Source organism: Dermacentor silvarum, chromosome 7, assembly GCF_013339745.2.
Source record: "Dermacentor silvarum isolate Dsil-2018 chromosome 7, BIME_Dsil_1.4, whole genome shotgun sequence".
Classification (NCBI taxonomy): domain Eukaryota; kingdom Metazoa; phylum Arthropoda; class Arachnida; order Ixodida; family Ixodidae; genus Dermacentor; species Dermacentor silvarum.
This window is the reverse complement of record NC_051160.1, coordinates 37,890,980-37,913,154: the sequence shown is the minus strand read 5'-3', so window position 1 is coordinate 37,913,154 and position 22,175 is coordinate 37,890,980.

The following is a 22,175-nucleotide window of genomic DNA, read 5'->3' as shown; positions in this document are numbered from 1 at the left end:
GTGTCATTACGGCGCTCTTCGTTCTGCTGGAGCCATCGCATATTTTGCCACATAAAAATGGGAAATCAAATTCAATTTCCAGTTACTCAGGCGACTGCGAAACTTATGCTTTTGAACTTTTTAGTTGCCGATAACATTAGAAGACGTGAGATCGGTAATGTACGATTGTCACTGATTATTCAGTTCCAGGAAGAATTGCACTGTATCATGTGCGCTTATTTCGTCTCTAAAGCGCGCATATTACAATGCAATCCTCTAAACGTGTGTCACGTAAAATTTCATAAATTAGTGCATTAAGCTACAGAAGGGATGTTGAGTTCCCAAACGATAGATTAAAAAGTTAACGTGGCCAATACTGTGACATGCCAGTGGAGCTGTAGCCGTTAACTATGGTAGTGAAACGATCGTGTTCTGCACATGGCATAGTATCGGCTCGAGTGGAGTTTCAACCATTTCCCATACTCCTAACTAGTGAGGTCTCGGAGATAGACTGAAGCACTGTTAGACTGTGCAAATAAATTATCCCTTCTGTCTATTGTAGTTCGCAGGAGATGGGTACGAAAGTATGCGTCATTTTTTTATTGCATTTGCAATGAAATTGATAAATAAATACATACTATCAAGAACAATAAATTATATCAATCTACTTTCGAGGCATGCAGTCAGCACTGAAGAGCAGGAATTTAGCCTGCATTGTCTTGTCATAGTCGCTGGTGACTCACAAATCTTGTCCTCCGTAGAAGAAATATTACAAGCACTCACCATAAACATCTTGTGAAGGGCAAGCAGAAGATCGCTGTAAATACTTGCGCGAAAGGTCAGCCGGAAAATGAAAGAAAAGAAAGAGCTCCACTGTCCAACTAGTTTTACTTCGCCAGAAACACGCGCATATATGGTCTGCTTGCATGCGCAGATCCTAAATGAGCAAGCAACGGCATAAATATACAAAACCCTACACATTATCGTGCCGCCAAATCGGGAAACTGAAAGTCGCTCTTGTAAAGTGAAGCACATTGACAGCTAATGCATAAGTCACCCCTTGTCTTGATATGCGTCCATTAGCTCTGGTGTCATCCCCCCTCAGTGCGCTGTTCCATACGAGAACGCCAATGTTATCAAATCACGTTACATCGGTGTAGATGTGAGCAAGTCCCTATCATAAGCGCGAAGATATGTTCCGTGGCTCCGTCTTGTGCATTCCATTAAGAACAAAACAGGCTTCCACTTGTTCCACTGTGGATCCTGTGGCTGTTTGCCGAGGTTTGAGGGAACTCGAATATTTGCCTAAAGCCTTGTGACGACAATACGAGAACTCGCATAGAGATAATTTTATAGTCCATGTGCCGGCAACGTTTCAAGAGCCAATAGTTCAAATGGAGGGTGGGTGAGCCTAAAATGTAGCGTGTGGTGAAGCTTTAGCGTTTGTGGCTGCATGGTGAGCTTTGCAAATAATAACTTAATTCTTGTTTTCCCCTTATTTATTTCAAAACATAAGGCTTCTGTGGTGTCCTCAGCGAACTATACGAGTAGTATCATTTGTATACTGTGCGACAACGCGGTTGGTTATGGCTAACATATGGCGAAGTTGAAAGCCGGTCTACGTGGTGCGGGCCATGGCAGTCAATTGCTTATTCAAACGCTTCACAGCTATGTATATTTAATTAAACAAATGCGCGTAGAACTTCAATTACTGCAGCAAAAAACTATCAAAGCCAGAAAGATTAAATTTGGTAAAAACATTGTGGGGAAGTCGGGAGGAAACATTATGTCTGATGACATGTGCACACAAAGTAAACGTGCGTAGGTGATATAGGGCTTTTGGTAAGCATTTGTTTTGCAAGTACTCCACAGGTTTATGCTTAAAAAATGTTGTATAGTGCATAGGGTAAATAGAGCCAAGTAAAATGGGTATAGCAACTGCTCCACAAAAACTACTTTGCAGGAAACCGACTGTGATTCTGCAATGTCGCACAAGTCTGCTGTCTGTTTTTTTTTCTTAATATCCATTCCTAGTCTGGTTTCAAGAATATGCTGCTTGTGATGACTAACCACTGTTCAGGTTTCAAGTACTTCCTTGACGTAGATGTTGCGCGAAGATCGATAGGCAGGTACTCAATGCAAGGGGCAATAGTGCACACGTGACGCCACATAGCCAACCAAGTGGGTTCAGAATGCTTTGTGTGCAAAAAAGAAACATATCCGTGTTTGCCTTCCGACGTGTCTTTTTGAGACAGCAAACTATTTTTTTCTTATGCAAATCGGAGTAAGACACGTGTGTGATTTATTTTTCTATGCCGTCGAAATTATGTGAAAACCTAAAAAAGCGAACGTTATATAGAAATTGATATGAAAAAGATAGATGGGAAAACTAGCGCTAGAAGTTGCGCTTATCTACGACTCAAATAAAATGCATTTTCATGTGTGTGCTGGCGGCTAATGCCTACTCTACTTAAGTTGCACATTTCGTGCCATATCATTTTGGGCAAGTTTTGAAGTATAGACAACATTAACGTAGATGCTATTGGGACACATGGCCAAATATGCCTGTTTGATCGGGATTGGTGTAATAACTTTCTATTTATTGTTATCTCGAATGATCTATGCAACAAAGGTAAATAAGTGTAAGGAAGCAAACTATCGTCTTATATTGCAAATTGTCCAGTTAACAGCTACTCAACAAGCTTTGTTAAACATTATCAGCTTCCTTAGGTTCTGTCATCAACAACGCATATGTGGCGTGATATGTCTAGCGTTAAAGGATTATTCTGGGATTTTCATATCACGTGTAATTAATTGCATGATGGGTCTACGAAGGAATGAAGAGGTATATGAAGAGGTATATCAAATGAAGAGGTATATCAAAAGCTGTAATGCTATGTGTACCTGTCTTTCCTGCACCGGAATCACCACATAAGATGTTTTTTTCCCTTCATATCAGAATTAGAAGGCCGCATGACAAGGAACACATAACCACAGCACCCTGCACAGCGGAACTTCATAGATCCTAAACCGCACAGGAAAGTTATTTGCTGTTGTCGTTCTGTACAAATGTGTAGCTTTGTCGCTCCCTTCCTCATCTCCCATGAAGAGTATCTTAGCTTGAGACGAAAGAAACACTCAAGCACTATACTGAATCATTTTAGGTTGTTAAAGCATTTCAAAAGTGCATTTTCGTTCATGGAGGAAATGAAGACGATAGTTTACATTTGTTTTTGCTTTAGCGCTGAATTATCGGAGTTGGTTGGTCATATTGACATCACAGGTTTCAATGTGTAGTCTTTTAGCAGCGCCTTTATCGCGACTCAAAATAAGGCTCATTTTTCTTGCGTACAGATCTTGCTGCATTCAGCATATGTTCTTTCATATTCACTCATCTATATTGGTTCGCATGGACCAGTGTGGATGCTTTGAAAATCTATGACAATACTGACACCTGGTGCTAGAACATCAAAACGGTCATCAGCTGCCCTTCACTTTTGTCTTCTGTGACTTTAGAAGGCTCCTTTTATTGCATCAGACACGGTGCCGCTATCGACGAAGCGTAATTCACTAATGGAGCCTAACCTGTTGTTCGAATAAGAAATCGCCATGTTGTAGCAGAAACCAAAATAAAGAGAGGGTATTGACTTTGAGACCTTTGATACCATAGGTAGCGTACGAGGGTTTGAAAGGCCCGTCATTCTCCTGATCATCATCAACAGCAGCCTATTTTACAACGAACCTGTTAGTCTCTAGTTGCATGGTCGGAAGTTTTTGTGGCGTGCTCACTAAAAAAACCGGCAGCTGGAGAGTGGTTCGTGTTTGAGTTTCCGCGTAACATAATTTCGTTTTCTCGAATAACCTACGGCATGCCCTACCTCGCGCCTGAGGAATGCGCAGGTGGAAACACTTAACATTCTAATACGCAATGTCATTAAAATGTCATATGTAATGAATAAAAACGCAATAAATGGGTGCGATACCTGAAGGAGTGGTTCTCATAAGCTCTGTTTGTAGCCTCTGCGCTCCAACTATCCGGACACAGTCTGAACTGCATGCCTTCCAGTTTTGAAAAGACCCCGAATGGTCCGTGGAAGTGGCGATGGTTTTCTATACTTTATAGCAATGCTACAGTTATAGCCAATTAATGGTGTTTTAAACGCTAACGCTAATTAGGGTAGATTGACTCGAAAGCATCGTGGATTGGACAGTCCTCACAATCTTGATTGGCTACTATCCGATTTTTGCTCTACCAAAAGCATACTGCCAGCACCGATGTTGTTCAAAAGTCAATGAATCAAAACTTTTTGAGCCCAATATCTTTTACTTTTGCAAATGCAGTGTCAAGTTATCTCGTGACTCCAAGTAAGCTCTAGGATTATGTGATTTCTACGTAAGAACTGAATTCTAGAAAAGTAGATGTGGCCCGTACGTATGCAGTGGCGATCAGAAATTTTATGTAGGAGAAGCTAGCGCCTGATCTTAAGAACGTGAGTCATTATGTACATACATGTAAAAGCATGCAAAAAAAGATGCGTGTGAAACTCGCTTTTCAGTCCCTTCAGCCAATGAATTTACCACGTTACTGACCTGGACAACTATCTCGTTTCCTTGAGCCCACTCAGTAATACACGTGTGTCATTGACATTAACAAGGTAATTTTTAAAGAACTACTCAAAAGAAATTATCGTACGTAAGCTGACAACATCCTAGATGTGACGTATATCGCCAAGATCAATACTTAGGTTCAAATTATTAGAACGTACTCCTTCAAAGGAAAACCTTCTGATATGAGTGACATGGTTAAGACGTCATTGAAGCTCTTTTTACTGCGTCTTCCTTTAGGAAGCGCAAAATCTGTGCATATGGGTACTGGCAAATAATTGTGTCAATGTACATGGCTGCAGTGATAGGCACACAAATGAAGTACATCATTTTTATCTGAAAGACGGAGGCTCACTTAAGTGTACCACGCTGTGCTAAGGAGAAGATAATTAAACATTCGTAGGCCGAACACCAAATGACGACTTCACGTCCCTCTTCATTCTAATGAAGCCGTCGCGTTGGTCTTGCCCACCATAAAATATGATAGGAAATTCGATTACTATTTACTGACCCGGTGACAAAATTCATGCTTTATGAACTTCTTTGTTCCAGCAAAAATTTGATGATGTGATAGTGTTAGTCTTTCGGCATACCATGGTAACATTTCACGGAGCTATGCATTCAGTAGACATGAATTATTGAGCACACAAGGACTGATAACAAAGTGAAGATGTCCAATAGTTCAATGTGCTAGCTGAGCTCTAACAGTTAAGTGTGGTGGGGAAACGATCATGTTATATACATGACATAGTGGAGTTTCAACCATTTTAAGCACTTCTAGCATCAGGTCTCAGGAATAGCTATGAGCTATTATCAGTGGTTGAAGTAGAGTTAGACTGCGCCAAGAAATCCTTCCTGCTTGCTTTGGCATTTCGCGTATGAGGGATACAAAAGAATGCGTCATTTGTTCACTGCCTTTCGAATAAAATTAGTAAAAAAATACTTAGTACCAAGAAAAATAAAAGAAATCAGTCTGCCATAGAGGCATTGCAGCCGCGCTGAAGAGCAATATTGAGCCTACATTGTCCTGTCAATGTAGACGGTGACTCACAAATCCCGTCGTGCCTAGAAGATATATTACAAGGACGCTACACAAACACGTCTTGCAAAAGGCAAGCATAAAATCACTGTAATAGTTTGTGGCACGAAAAGTAAGCGGAATTAAGAAGACACGAGCAGAAGGAGCGCCTCTTCCTAATTTTATTTCGTTAGCAACGCGCGCATATATCGACTGCTTGGATACGCAGGTCCAAATGAGCAAGTAAACCGATAAATATGCGAAACCCTACACATTATCGCCCAGCCAAATCAAGAAACTAAATGGCGCTCTCGTCAAGTGAAACACATCGAACGCTAATGTTTAAGTTACCCTGCTTCTAGATAACCTTTCATTAGCTCTCATGTCATCCCCGATCAGTGTTTCTTGGGAAAACGCGAATGCTGTCAAAACGCGCTACGCTGCCACATGAGTCAGAGCGGAACGGTATATTTGTGAGCCAGTCCGAATCCTAAGCGAGAAGACATGTTCGCTTGTTACGTCCTTTGCACTTGTTGTTCTAATATTGCTCGTGTGGTTGTTTGCCCAAATTTGAGGGCACTCACATATTTGATAATACATTCATATAATAACACCAGAAATGGCATAGAGATCTATTTAATGTTATTGTGCGGGCAACGTTTCATGAAAGTCAAGACATTTTTGACTTGGCAAAAATTTCCTACACAAGTGGACCAAAGAGACATACAGCCGGTATAGGAATTTTTTGTTTTTCTTGTAAAACATTTGTAGCTAACACCGAGTTCAGAATTGTTGAGGCTATAGGTAATGTGCAGGCAAAGTTCAAATTGCTAAATTATTAACTGTCGCCTAAGGGGTACTTTGCGAAAGGTATAACTCCACAGCAATATGACTTTGTCGAACAAACGGTGCACAGTAGCCCACTCTTTATGTGGCATTGTGACTACCATTGAGATGCAACTTAGTGGAAATGGAGGTAATAATACAGCCATTCGATTTGCGGAGGTAAATGCATGTGGATGATTTGTAGCTTTTGGTAAATATTCCCTGAACAGTGATTGAAAGCGCTATACGGATTTTATCTGCTATCTTTCGTAGTGTTCTGAGAGAACTCTACGTCACCCTGAGCTTACAATAGCCTAAATAAAGGGAGGGGGACATCAAAATGTACCCTGTGATGAAACTTGACGTTTCTGGCTGTATTGTAAGCTTTGCGAATAATTGCTATAAACTCGTTTTCACTGTATTCATTTCATTACTCAAGGCTCCCACGATGACCTAGGTGAACTAAACGAGTGGCCTTGTATATGAGCAATTACACGGCTTGTTATAGGTAACATCTGGCAAAGCATAAAGCGTGAATAAGGTAATAATGGTCAAGGCAGTAAATTCCTTATTGAACTGATCCAGAGCTTTGTAAATGCGTCTTAGGAACGGTGTAGAATTTTTCTTGCTGCAAATAAAGAACTACAAGAGCCAACAGGACCAAATTTTATAAAATGGGGTGGGGGAGGAGGGACAAAATGTTATGTCTATTAAGCACACAAAGTTAAGTGTATGTGGGTGAGATGCGACTTTTCCTAAACATTTCTTTAGCAAGCATTTAAAAGCGTTATATATTGGCGACGTTGTAAACCGATGAATAAGTTTAACATAGTGGTTAAATAGAGTCCAATGGAATTCCTAATGCAACTGTTCCAAAGAAGCAATGTTACTTGAACTGCGACTATGATTCTGGAAAGTAGCGAAAGTCTGCTTTCTGATTTTGTTTTCGGATATATATTCATCGTCGGGTTTCAAGAATATGTTGCTTGTGATGACTAACACCTCTTCAGGTTCCAAGTACTTTTTTGACGTAGATGCTGCGCGAAGATCGACAGGCATCTATTCAATGCAAGGCGCTATTGTCGACCATAGCCGACCAAGTTGGTGCAAGATGCTTCGTGGTGAAAAATAAAAAAAACATTGCCATGGTCGCCTTGCGACGCTTCTTTTTGAGACAGCAAAGCAATTTTTTCAAGTCAATTGTGATACAACACACGCGTGATTTATCTTTCTCTACCTTTCAAATATGCTACATGTTTAAAAACAGAATGTTTAAAAGAAATAGATTCAAATAGGCGGATTGGAAAAATATAGCGGTAGAAGTTGGACCTATTTAGAATTCAAGTAAAATCCATTTAGGTATTTGCGCCTTGTGGGTAATACATATTCTGCTTTAGTTGTAAATTTTATGCCATAGCAGTTTCGCGAAATTTTGTAGCCTGGATAACTTTTGGGTAGATGCTAATGAGACACTTGCTAAATGTGCCCGCTTTATCGTGATTTCTGCAATCACCTCTTATTTATTCTTATCCCGGAACGACGTAAGCAAGAAATATAAATCAATCTTACATAGAAAAATATCGCATTTTATTGCTAAGACTGTTATCACAGTCAACACTCAGCTTTTGTTAACCATTATCTCCTTCTAACGTCCTGCGACCCGCAACAAATATGTGGCGGTATATTTCGAGCGTTCAAGTATTCCGGGATTTGCTTGTGATGTCTCATTGTCTGTTGGGGCTACGAAGGCACCGCAAGGATGTATGCCAAACATTTAGGACTGTTTGTAATTCTCTAGCCTGAACCGGAAGCAGCAGATATGAGCCTTTGCGTTTCGCTCAGTCAACATCAGAAGCCGCACGACAAAGCACACATTCCCGCTGCCCGTTGCTCAGTAGATTCTCATAGATCCTGAAGCGCTGCTGAGAGCAAACGAGAAACTTTATCGCTACCTTCCACATCTCGCATAATAAGCTTCCTAGCCGTAAACAGAAGGAAGAATAAAACACAATACCTAATCAGTACACTATGCTAAATTGTTTTTAAATGGCATCTTCATTCCGAAAATGAAGACAAAACTTAACATTTTCAATTTTTCCCGAATATCCCGATAACCAATGGACCATTGGAGTTACGGAATAGGTGAGAAGGGAAGGAAAACGCAGTCGAGGACGGCAGAAAGTTACGTGGGGATATAGATGAAGATAGCCATAATTTGGAAAGCATGTTTGCCCAGCCATATGGGCGAACTGCGGCAGCTAATATTTTAATCTTCATTGCGGCAAGTATAACAAAGCGCGAAGAGTGCTTTCTACTTTCCTCAGCCTGTCGAGTAGCTACGAGTAGGCTAAGAGCCATCGTCGGAATATTTCTTACGAGTGGAACATGTACGGTCGGCCGGCAGCGTATAAATGCTTAAAACGCTAAGCATGCTTCCTAATTCCATGTACTGTGTAGATCAACAGAGTATGCACCTTTATTTTTTATTTTTGCAAGAAACACAAAACGTGTGGTGGAGTTCGGGAAGGGTGGTTAGTACGCGCACAGCAGTTTGACAAGTCGTCCTATTGCCCACCTCATTAATGCATTTTGACTGTCTGTTTCAGATCCCACCTCCATGTACAGCTTTTTAGCATACATCGCAGATACAGCATCTAATCTGTTATTCTAAGGACAACGAAAGGTCACCCATTGTGATAATATAAATTGCGGCACGCAACGTTACATAGCCGGGGCGCGATGGGAGATCTTTGTTCCAAACGCATTCTGTTCAGCTGCTGCGACGTCACAAAGTTGCAGTATGCAAACATTTTTGAGAACGGGAGGGAGAGAGCAACCAATCTGCAAGCGGTGAACCATTCCGTAACCGCAGCCGCCGTTTGTACCTAATCCAATCCACCAGACGTACCATGCGAAGCCGGTCTCCTAGCGAGCGCATGACCGCTCTAACGTCACCTCTCACGTCGCGTTCTGCTCCTTGCAGACGGCGTGCTCGTAATCAAAATGATTGACAATAGCGGGTTGTCATTTTAACATCATGAAAAACGACAAACTCCCCGGACGTTTGTTGTCTGGGGAGTTCACCGTTTGCCGATTGGCTGCTCTCTCCCTCCCGTTGTCACAAATTTTGCAAACTGCCACTTTGTGACGAGGCAGCACCTGAACAGAACACTAATCTCCGATCGCGCACCTGATCTGCGCTCGCTGGTTAGACGCGTTGGACAAAATTTGCTAGCAACATGACAGAGTTACTTGAGCAGTGGTGGTAGTAAGTAGGCTTTCTCGTGAAGGCGGCTGAGTAGTAGTGACATGGGTAACAACTGCGTGATCACGCCTTGTATTTGGATCAACAACGGCGCATGCCAGAGACACAACGTTTTATTTTTCAAACAATAGTGACGCCTCAAGAATTTCTACGAATAGCGAGTGCCGACTCGAGCAACACGGAGCGGAAGCAAGAACGTATAACTTGGTGGCGTGTCTTTTTCAGTTCGAAAGTGACGATGAATGCGAAAACACCAGTCTCGCTGCATTGTTTCACATAAACTGAGCCTACAGATGCTCCTCAGCCTCGACAAAAACGCGACACATCATTGCACTACCACAGATATTGTATTCGCACGGGAAGCGCAAGTGACATCTACGCAGGCTCCACAATGTATCTTGCAATTATAGATCCAAAAGTTCAAAGAGCTTTACATGAACACGGCACGAGGCGAAATAATAGATTCTCTGAGACTGGAATTATGTTATCTAAAGGAGCAAGTAATCTCACACTCTACGAACTCCTGGTACCTGACTGTTGTTACCCAGACATGTAATTTCTAGTCTAGCGAAAATCCTTTTTTTTTCGCCATAAGCGACCGACGTTGGGTTAGTTGTTATTGCACTTGGACGGGGAAAAAACGTGTAAGACGGGGACAATGAAATGTCGACAACACATGCGCTAACAACATTGTCTTCATTGCCACAAGGCAATCTATAGAGCCAGCACAGCCTCTCGCATGCGTCGATCATACTGTCAAGGATAAAAAAAATTATTGATAACTAGTTTTGTCTAGAAGTGTGAATCATCGATTTAAAAAAAAAAAGTGACTTTCCCTCAGGAGCGATCTACGGCGCACTTTCTAAGAATGCGATTTCTTTTTTGCTTAGAGCTATATCGAAGCCGTGCTCACACATGCATTGCCTCCTTCGTGAATCGCGTGTGCTTCGGATATTAAACCCGCATAAAATTGTCGATATCTGCCGATTCTTATTAGCGAGTGCATTCAGGATTGGCGCTTTTATAATCTTGCGCTAAAAAATACAATATGCGTTTCTTAGCGCTTCAATTGGCGTGAGTTTTCTTGGCATTGTCCAATGCCTGCAGTCATCATCACTTGATTCTTTAATCTTAATAACGAAAGTATTGGCAGTCCTTTCAGTCAAGCCGACTAGGAAGTGCTGGCACTATCACCACCTGTAATCTCTCCCTAAAATGATGGGCATGAATGTTATAAAAATATACTAGCGGAGACATGGCGTGTCAGTAGCCAGAAGGGTGCTTTAATGCTCAGAACGAGATGCCGAATAAAAATGCACAAATTATATTTTAGTGAGATGCGAAGCAATGTTCAATAACATATCCCAACCGAATGTGCAATTTTTATTCCAAGTTCCTCAATCAAGTTTGTTCTTCTTTTCCAATATAAGTTAGGCGTCGGCATAGCGTCTTAAAAAAGATGGCAAAAAACGCATTACGTAGAAAATTCCGCGGCCCCGTGAGCTACACTTGCAGTTTTTGATAGAAGCTGAATGCTATGCACTCTGAACGAATGTCTTGTCGTGTTTCACTAATCATGTTTTATTTCACCAAGATAATGTGAAGTGGCAGCGGTACCATTATGAAGTTCAATAGTTGTTTCCTTAAATTACTAAACACAAATAAATATAGATGCTATCCAATATATCAATTAATTTCCATTGTGCAGAGTAGAGTACAAACAGGCATTTAAACGTGGGACCCCTGAATCTCAAGACCTAGTGGTGCATCTAGCAATCGGCCGAACAAAACTTACATAAATTTCTTAGGCGGAGGTAGATCTGCACAATTTCAAGCTACTCTTTTTTCGCCTGCTCCTAACACTTTTTTCCGGCTGCTGGCGCTGCTGACTGGCTACTGTCTCGCCGAATAGCTTATATACAGTGCGGCACGCCTATTTTTATACCCCTGCATGCGATCATTCCAGCGGTGACATTTGCCGCGGTCATTTCCATTTCGTCGTAATAATATCACTGTCATCATTACATTCTCCTCATATCTTTGTCGTCACGCCTTCGTCTTTACACATTCGTCGTCATTACAAACATCGGCAAACCGTCGTCGACATAAGACTAATTGAATAAAACTGCTCAGTTTCGTGTTTGTGTTATCAGACACCGCACGGACTATGGTAAAAGCATTCAAGATTTCCACACCACACGCTGTGTTCTACAGCAAAAAATTGTTCCATGGTCCATTAAGATCTCTTCACTGGTTGCGAAAAGTGGTCTAGGTATCACTGCACCTGAACTTAGATTCTTTAATATACCTTAGGCAGTACTAAGTTAGAGGAAGAAGTAAAATGCCAGATAGTGCTGCCTTTTCTTCCTTGTTAAACAACTATGTAAACATTGCCCGGAAGTAAAAAATTAAAAAAACGTTTACGCAGAACTCCATTGGTGACAAGATCAGGTCGTTCGTGCCACAAATTTCTGCCTAAGCCATGTTCTTTTTAGTAATCTTGTAGGTTAGTTGCAAAAATCGGTGCCACTTTTCGGGATAACATATTTCAATACCAATATTCTTCCAATAAATGCTACATGTAAGTCTTAACAGCACACTTTTAAATTTATGCAACATTTAGACTAGGCTCAATAAACAAGCGCTACATCGAACTTCTTCTATCTCCTTTTCTGTGGCCGCTAGCATCACAATCTGAGTGGTTGTACAATGCAGAACAGGCAAAAAAGAAAGAAATCAGTTTTTCTTCCAGGAAATAAAAACATCTTCACTTTGTATTTTGTTTGAAAGCGTTGGCATGAAGCATCAACACCTGCTTCTGAAAGCTACAGGTGCACACCCGTCTTTATTTAGCGCTGACAAACACTTTCTATATGCAGAAAAATTCAAATAGTGGTGACGTAACGTCAAAATATGTGAAAACGAGGCTGGAAGCGCTATATATAAATACGAACTTAAGAAAGGTTGATCAGCTTGTTAGGGGACGTTCAAACAAGAAAGAACTGCAATGAAGGTTTCTCTTAAATTTTTCGTACTGTGTTTTCTGGTATGCCAACCACTCGTCCACGGTAAGCTATTTGTGTGCGTTTTCGTGCTTCGGAAAATTGCGGACTTAACACTGCGCTGAACAGAAAGGTTTGCAGGCAAATTAAGAGCGGCAAGGAAGACAGAACATGCCGTCACTAGCGCAGTCTACCGTCCATAGCCATAATTAAAAGCGTTTAAATACATAAATATCACTGCATTACGAATGCATCAAAAAATCTGACACATTCATGTAGGAGGGAATTGTGGCAGAAGTAAGTTGAGGCGCTGACGAGGGCTCATGAACGAGAACATCGGGATTGTGAATGCTGTTTAGAGTCGAGAAAGTGATGAGGTATGCTTCTCCTCACAAGTGACGTCTGAAAAGCTTAACGACAACTGCAGCATTGGATACGAATGTATAGAAAGACACGATAATAAAACGGAGCCTTCACCACAATTTGACGCCACTCTCCGAGAACAGAAGTACCGCGAGTTCATATGGCCTCCGGCTGCTGCAGGCAAGATGTACGCATCTGGAGATGGATGGGGAGCCCCCAGCGTTGTCTAGGAGTTTCTTAACAACGCCGCTGCAATGTTCTACAAGTGCCAATGTTATTTTCTAATGTCTTTACCATAGCTCAGACAACCCGAGCATTAAGCACAAGTGGGACTCCAGCACCCATGTGGATCAATAATCAGTACAGACCAGGGTGGGCCAGGGATTACCGCGTAGTGCTTGCCACTCGGCTGCGCTGATCGTACTAAATGCAACGCGCGCTGTTGGCGTTTCATAGGGTTCGTATTGTCATAACCCCCTATTATCTTTTTCTGCCTGCATAATTGCTCCGGGGGTGACACTTGACCTTTCTGTCTGGCCTTCTCGCATTTCACGTATTCTGTGTTGACAACCCGCTCTAAGAACGCTATCAAAGCGTGTCGGACCAGTTATGGGTGCACGGAAAAGTCACCAAGCTAACGTGTGCACGTAGGGAAGTCTGCTAAAACGTGACATAAGCTGTTTACCTGGATAAACAAGCAGCTGAGAATAAAGAATAAAGTAAATAGCAGCTGCTGTACTTAAACGAAAACGCGCTTTCTTCGGCGAAGCTGACTACAGGTATATCCTTCCCAGAAAAAGTACAGATGACCGTATCCTAGGGAATCCGTTGTGGTGCTTCATGCTAAGAGACTCTTAGTTCAGAAACATACTATTATAAACGCACCTGCATTGGTCGAGAGCTCAGACTGCTAGTTATTCTTGACGTTCGATCAGGTTCTTTTGATCATGAACATGAGATCGCTGTTTTTGTTGCCTAATCTCGTCAAAAACAGCGCTCAAGTGCGGCGACAGTCTGAAGTCTTCACGCATTCGTGCTCCAATCATCACGAGAAATTATTCGGGACAATCCTAAGTTTCTTTGCCGTCTGGTTATTTGCCATGAAGTTAAGGCACAAAAGCTGTACGCTAAAATTTTTCCGCAGAAGCCACTATCACGGATGGTCTACAAGCCGTATACCTGGAAATGGCGACAATATTTGCGATTGTTTTCAATTTTTTAAACGTAATATTACTTTTTTAACTAGACTATAGCGTGTGATATAACTTCGATAGGTACAAGTGTGTGGAACATCTAAGTATAAATAGGGACAACTTGTTATGCTACAGCTTGTTTCACCTACGTATATTTTTTTCCGGCATACTATTTGTTCATACATTGTAGTCCTGGCGATCCTGTCGCTTACATTCAGTAAACCGACAGAAGTACGTCAAAACATGGCTGCGAACGCGAGCACTATGTGCGTCGGCCGGGGCCCTGCACTCTTCATGCTGATGGGCAAGCACGAAATTACATAGGAGGTTATCGCACAGTGCGTGTGCATAGAAGATAAGGGCGGATCGTAAAGTTTCATACGAATATGTTTCCCAGGTGGCTCAAGGCTTCTCGGCGGTGTGGGTTATACTTAGAACAGATGTGAGAAATAGAGATTTGTATAGACGCGAAGAGAGGAAAATAAGCGAAATAGTGAGTAGGGATTGGCGATTACATAAGCATCGCGCGAGTATGCCATTATCTTCTTCGATCGCTTATTTGCACCGGTTGCGTCACCGGATGCGTCTCCTTAACAAAGGGTCATGTAGACGGATCTTGAATTAGACGAGTTCGTAAGGTTCCATGGAGAAACCGAAAGAGGCAAACACAACAGATACAGAAATAAAAGATGACGAAACCATTGACATAAGCGATCTCGTACTCTTCCTTTCCTTATTGCTTTGTCCGTTCTCGCTTTATTTTGGTATTGACAGTCACGTAGGAAGGTAAAGCGCGAGTCACAGCTACGCGGAGATGGCGTCGTCATATCGACTCGGCGCCAGAATATTGGGCCGCTCGACCAAGCAACGAGCTTCTTGCTTGAAAGTCGGTTACTTAGGCACTGCACGCCAGTCGTTGTGCATATGTGGCAATACAATAAATCGGTCATGCTTCGCGTGAGCCTGACGAAGACATTTGTCGTGTAGAAACTCCAAAAGAGCAAGTCTGAATAGAAGATTTGCGGACCTAGGTGATGCGTTATAAGACCAGTCGCCAAAGAATTCTCAGAAGAATGGGATCTCTCGGAATTCCTTACTCAGTTTACGCAAAAAATGTCACATAGTACGATTCATGTCACTGTTAACACTTTAAAAATTATTATGTTATCCTCGTGATTATCCACTGATATTATCATCCAAATGCTATTGCATTACATCTCGCTCAGGCGATAAGTTTCAGAGTCTGTAGATCTTTTTTTTCTATCTCTGCAATACAGCACTTATACAGCACTAATTTCTATTTATCTTGAACAGTGACTCCGATAGCATTGGTTACTACATGTAGTTTTCAGCTGACGATCTGAAATTGAAAAAAAAAACTAGTTTAATATTTCTTCCCTTGTAAACGTTTGAAAATGTGACCAGCGACAAATAATCAATCATATGTCATAACCATACAGGCATCAAGCTTTTTTTTCTCTCGTTAGCATTTACGTACATAACGTGACGCCGAAGTTTCTGTAACATATCTAACATGTAATTTCCACTTACATGTTCTCCTGTTAGTAAGCGCTTTATCTATGATAAAAGTCTAAGGCATCTTGTGCTTATTTTTGTTTTCTAAATATAGCGGAGGAAGACGCAGGCGCGTCTACGGATGCAGGATCGTCAGGTAGTTCTGATGGTGAGTATATTGACTGATTATTATTGACTGACTTATTATTGCGGTGACTACCCAAGGGCGCTTATTATTTATTTCTATACTTCACAAGCTCTGATTGGTGTCAATATTGCACTCCCTTTCCTCACGAAAAAAGCTCAGTTTAGCGCACATAGCGCTTATTTAAGTTTTATGTAAACTCTTGCAAGATACTGAACTAGAAAAAATGCGAAGTGTGCATTCGTTTGTCCAATCTACTTCACTTCACTTAGTGATTTACAAGACCGTGCACAAACAAAAAATAAGTTTACTCAACCACAAAGTTCACAAAAGGCTGATGAAGTATGATTTTTCGTCGTAGGAAAGTATACTTCATGTGCACATGTATAAAACACTAATAATTTTTAAATCTATATATCTAATAAAATTTCCTCTAGCTATACGATAATTCGGATTGAATGTATGAAAACGAGAAAAATTCTTCAGAAATCTGTCTTACAAACACGTATGGCTAACGAAACAACCAACAAATCAAAAGGGACACTAAAGAAAAAATCTTTTCAGCCGTATTCTTTATTAGCCTTCTACAGTCCCAAATACGGTACTGTTAACCTGACAATAAGCTTGTTAAGCCGAATTAAGCGCAAGATCAAAAAACAGGGTGTTCACATATTCTTGAAGTTCCGTTAACCGCTTTCCTGACTGCTGACTCCTTGAACATTTGAACCAACATGACAGTTCCTTCGGAAATTGTCTTTCCTCTAGCGCAAGAAAATGCATGAATTTTTGCGAGCATCACTACCCAATTTAAAAATAAGCAACTGTGTAAATTATTTTCCTTGTGCTGCCAAACGTGTGAAATCACACGCCCTTGTCGAAATTGTCTTTCCTCTAGCGCAAGAAAATGCATGAATTTTTGCGAGCATCACTACCCAATTTAAAAATAAGCAACTGTGTTAATTATTTTCCTTGTGCTGCCAAACGTGCGAAATCACAAGCCCTTGTGATGAAAAAAAGTTGGTAGATGTATAGCGAAATCAACTAGATTGATAACCATGCTGGTGGGCCAGCTGAAACTGAGCGCTCGCAAGACGCGACTACGGCTGCTCCTGCGTCCGTAGGCGAGGGTGGTAAGTTATTCTGACATCATCCCACTTAACAATGACATCTATGCTAGAGAATTTATTTTACTACCGCTATTTTAGCATTCGCTCTACAGTCGCTGGAGTAATACGCCCCGTTCTTTTTGCTTAGTACAAGACTGCCAGAGGTGTTACATAGGTGCTTACTGACACACGTGTCAGAGTCTTAGAAAACAGCGCAAAGCAACAAAATAAAAGTAAAGATAAACTGTGGCTCTAATTCACGCTGTTAAGGTGGTTGGACAGTAAAGCTGTAAACGACACCCTCAACGATTACCCATTGTGGCGTAACTTCAATTCACACACGGGCTCCACAAAGAGTGAAACCAGAGACAAGTGAAATTACCTAACCACATACTTTATTACTTCACGACGACATTATGTTCACGCTGTTCTTCAGGCGTCTTTACTTTCCGTTGTCTACCCATGGTAGCCTGGAATGAAGTGAATGAGCTTCTAGTCCGTGGTGACGTCACTACGTGATTTCTATGCTGCTGGGTACCTTTCCCCTCGGAGTAGCTTACGCAACCGTAATCTTTACCGGGAAACACACGCGGGAGAAAGAACGCTGTAAACGATGCCCACAACGATTACCCATTCTGACGTCACTTGAATTTACACACGTGGCTCTACAATGAGTGAAACCAGAGACACTGATTTCACGAGGGTTTTGAATGACGTCAACCCCTTTCGAAGCAGCTGCAAACCTAATCTTTACCGGAAGGCGTCGGAGGATGTTCCCATTGTTCACACGAGCCTTATAATCCATGATGTGGTTTTGGTGCTTGTTTTGTGGTTTCTCTTTTGAAAACGAGTGCTGAGCTGTATGCTGTATTCCTGATTTGAAGGAGATAAGCTGTTTGCATTCAATTTTTAGCCTGGCGTTGTTTGCTTTCGCCGACACGAACATTTCCTTGGCTGGTAGAGGTGCACAGCTTCGCAGTAAAAAGAAAGAAAAAAAGACACCAGGTAGACAATAGGCCGGACAAGACTGGATGTTGACAGGAGTAAACCATGTCGTCATACAAGCTCCACATATATTCATTCCTTGAATGAAGGGCGTAGAAGTGTTAGATAGGATAAAGCGTAGTGATTATAGGTTATTGAAGTATACGACTGCTGTTAACTTGAAGAGAGAAAGAGCAAAGTTAGACAAGGGAACCAGGCCAACTTAGAAGCTGCTGGTAAAAGCATATGATTTCAAGCTGATGCTCGCAAAAAATGCAGTTTTAGAGTACGACGATGAAATAGGATAGAGAATTTGAATGAAACGGTAACTTGGCTTGTATAAGAAGCAGCAATTGAAGTAAGACGGAAAGCACCCAGGAAACGAGAAGGTAACCTCGCCCGAGTAACAAAGCGCGCCATAAAAAAACGACAAAGCATGAAAGTGTCTAACTAAGAGATCAGGTACAATTATCTCTATTATCAAATCTGATCTATAGGATGAAATTTACTGATATTACAATTTATGGCGTTGGAAAGGTTGAGAAAGCCGTAAAAAACATGCGCAGCGTGAATTCAGGTGGAAAGAAATTTGTAATTCGAAAGATCAAGAGGTAATCAGTGAAATAAAAGCAAGCTCATGTCATCAATCAGCCATTTCAATAATATTGTAAACACAGCAGACGGCTTCTATGCTGACATATACAGTTCCAAGAGAAGCGACGCTACGTTGGTTGGAAGCAGTGACGAACGGGATACAGAAGCTGCATGTGTAACACGCGATGAGGTAACAAGGAACTCACATGACATGTTCCGGGGACAAGCGGCTGGAGAATATAAAATAACAGCTCACTCAATCAACGATGAAGGTGATTTTATGCTTAAAAAGCTTGCGCACTTTTATGCGCAATGAATCGCTGTGTATACAACCTCCGTAGTGTAATTATACAAACAGACCACTACTCGCTTCGTCCGTCCATAAAAGACCGCCTCTTTACCCACCCGCCTCGTAAAGAACACAACACAAGCCTTGCATGCATTCATTTGATCTTTGTCCATACCGAGCAAATGAATATTTCTTGAATGTGTGCCATACTACTAATGAATCAGGCTTCGTCCTCTTTCCGGCTGGAGCCACACGGTGTGAAAAATCATATTTCGGCCAAACAATTGGAATGAGCAGCTGTGTTAATTTGGCTAGAGATATCTGTTAAAACTGTTCCTCAATCCAAGAAGCTCATTTTAACTCCTGAACTGAGTTGAACATGTAAGATTAAAAAGGAAATAAATATTTATACATGCTCTTTGTCGGTTGAACAGAGCTGAACGCCTCAATTAGCCTTGCTTCGAATTGCCACTGCTTAAAAATAACTGCTGCAGAACGACCCACTTTTGAGAAGCAATAAGAAAGCAAACAGTGCGGGCACAATCTAAACAGCAGAGTTCAGTTCTTGTGTGGTAAATAGAGGTAGTTGGGCAAACGCTTTATACCTTAAAGAATACTGACAAATGTCAAATCGCCCTACCTACATTTCTAAAAATATTTTTAAAACGAACCTGCTTCGGTATTGGCACACGTGATGTATACGTATCATGACTTCATAAAATATTAGCTTTCTCCGTTCCTGCGATGGCTGCTGCTGCCACACGCAAGTGAATCTGAGAAACGCGCAGCACAGTTCTCTATTTTAATGAAGAATGTAATCATATCTTCACTAACGACTACCCAACACTATCAAATTTTGCTGTGTTTAATCAGGTCAGGATAATGTCCTCTACACCATGCCCGCAATTTCAGAACCAACTTTAGCATCAAATAAATATTTTCTACGAACAGCACACCAAGACAAGGCGTTTAACTCGTCTTTTCTGCGGAATCAATCTGCTGGCCATGTGCGTGCTCCGACACGCTCCCTGAATCATTCACTGTTATTCTCTTGGTACGCTTATGCCCACTAATTCTGGGCGTCTCCTTAGCCTGGTCGAAAAGGGCACTACAGAGCCCTCCACCCTTACTACCCCATGAACAGGACGTGAAACTCGGCGAGCCTATTCTCAAAGGGGGAACTCGGGACGAGCGTGAGAATGCCGGTGGCTGCGACATGACAGAGCATGCTTGAGAGAGAGGCGAGTCACGCTGCCGATAAGGTAATGACGTCGTCACACGGTAACGTCTAAGTTGTAGTGTGAAAGGCATTCAGATCCAATGACGAGATGGACAGCGTCGGGTATGAGGAACACCCACTGAAAACGTACGACACAAGCTCAAGTGTATAGTCAATCAACTGAGTTCGTACATGGCTAATAACAGAAAACTAGAGGTATGTAAAATTCGTCTTGCTAACCTGGACCAGAGAGGCACGTTGGTAGGTGGTAGCCTGCTTACTTCCGCTGTCATATGAACAAGGAACCTCGTCTTGAGGATTCGGTTTATAATCATGGAGACGCGGCAGGGTCGAACAGCGAGGTCACAAACCGCCGCCAGCGATTCCACTGGCCGTTTTGCGATCCGCTGCAACGCAAAGTTCATTTCCTGGCGTTGTGGTGGAACATTCTGTCCTATCAGAAGATCTGAGAGGTACGCAAATGACGCGACGAGTCATTGCCCGGACATGAACAACACCGTTGGCACGGAGAGTGCTGGTGACGTTACGGCGCTTGGACAGCGGCTGTGGCAGCAGGGAGTTGATGTGTGCATGTATATTTCAAACAAGAGAATTTTCTGAGATCACGGAGGCAGCGGTGACCATTGGAGTGTTAACCTTGTAGGCTTTGTCAGCCAACGCGGCTAGGCGATTGCGGGGCAAATCGGCCTCAGGACATTGCGGATGGCCTTAAGCATGTACTAGAGTAACAGCTTAATGAACAGGGTGTCATGGCTGCTGTCAGTCCCTCTCGCCCAAAAGCCGCCGCATGCGGCTGAGTAGCCGTCGGTCACCGAGATGTTCACCGATGAGGACCTACTGGAGGGGCACGTGATTGGGTGGCATTGTTCAACCCATAGTCTTATATTTGTGGCGTTGGCAAGGCATGTCTCCCAATGGCTCGATGACAACATCGACCACGTATTCAGCCACGTCCTATGGCAGAAATGACAAAAGGTTGTACGACCATGTGGCAATGCGGTCAAGATGGAACTGCACCTTCTGCTGAGTGCGCCGAACTTGCGCAGTGTTGCGGCAGAACGGCGGCACGCGGAGTTGGACCATCGTCACGTCTGGCTGGGTTCTGTCTAGGTCGATCACAAGGTTGCCTGCTGTGGAAAGGTTCTGTGAACTCACGTCTACATCTGGCGTGAACACTGTAGGAACGGCACACCCGGAGAAGATGTTTAACTTGCTTGTTCTCTGCAAACAATCTGCTAGCTATTTCGTGCGCGCGCACGTGCCAAGAAGCATGCATCGTAATTCGGTTTGTCCTCTTAAGCTGGCTAAATGTGGACGCTTCCTTAACCTGGCGGAGGAGGACGCTACGATATTATGTTGGACTAGCCACAAGCTTGCTAAAATGCCATACTTTTGTGTGCGAGAAGCATTTCGAAGAGTTTGTACAAAAATGTGGCAGTATACGCTTTTAAAGAAAAAATGTACTCATGCTTCTTTAAAATACATGTTGGGCTTACTACTCGCCCATACTTTTGTACTCACGCCCATCGGCACAACTCCCGCTTCCACTCATACACATATATAAACTCTCCACCAATCACTTGCGCTCGTACTGGCGTTCAATAACGCGGCACCCACTAGTAGTCATCCTCGTGTCCACTCCCGCTCACCAGGACTTGCTCACATTATTCTTCACACAGACACACACACACACACGCGCGCGCACACACACACACACACACAAACGTTTATACTCACCTACACTGAAACTTACTCTCGCTTATTTACTAGAATGTACTAGATTGGGGCAGTGAGTACAACGCAGGCTCCCTGCTAAGGCTTTTTTTATTGAGAAGTTGGTGCGCCACAGTCGCTTTCTGCCGAATGAGCGGCCCCGCGCGCCGGCCGGATGCTTGTCGCGTCGGAGACCCTACCGCAGCTGCATGGAGCTTTGACAGGCCGATCCTCGGTGGCAGTAACACCGATATTATACCCAGCAGATCTATTGTAAATAAAATGGAAAAAAAAAGAGCAGCGGAAAGAATGCAAACGACGCAACGACGACGGTGCATC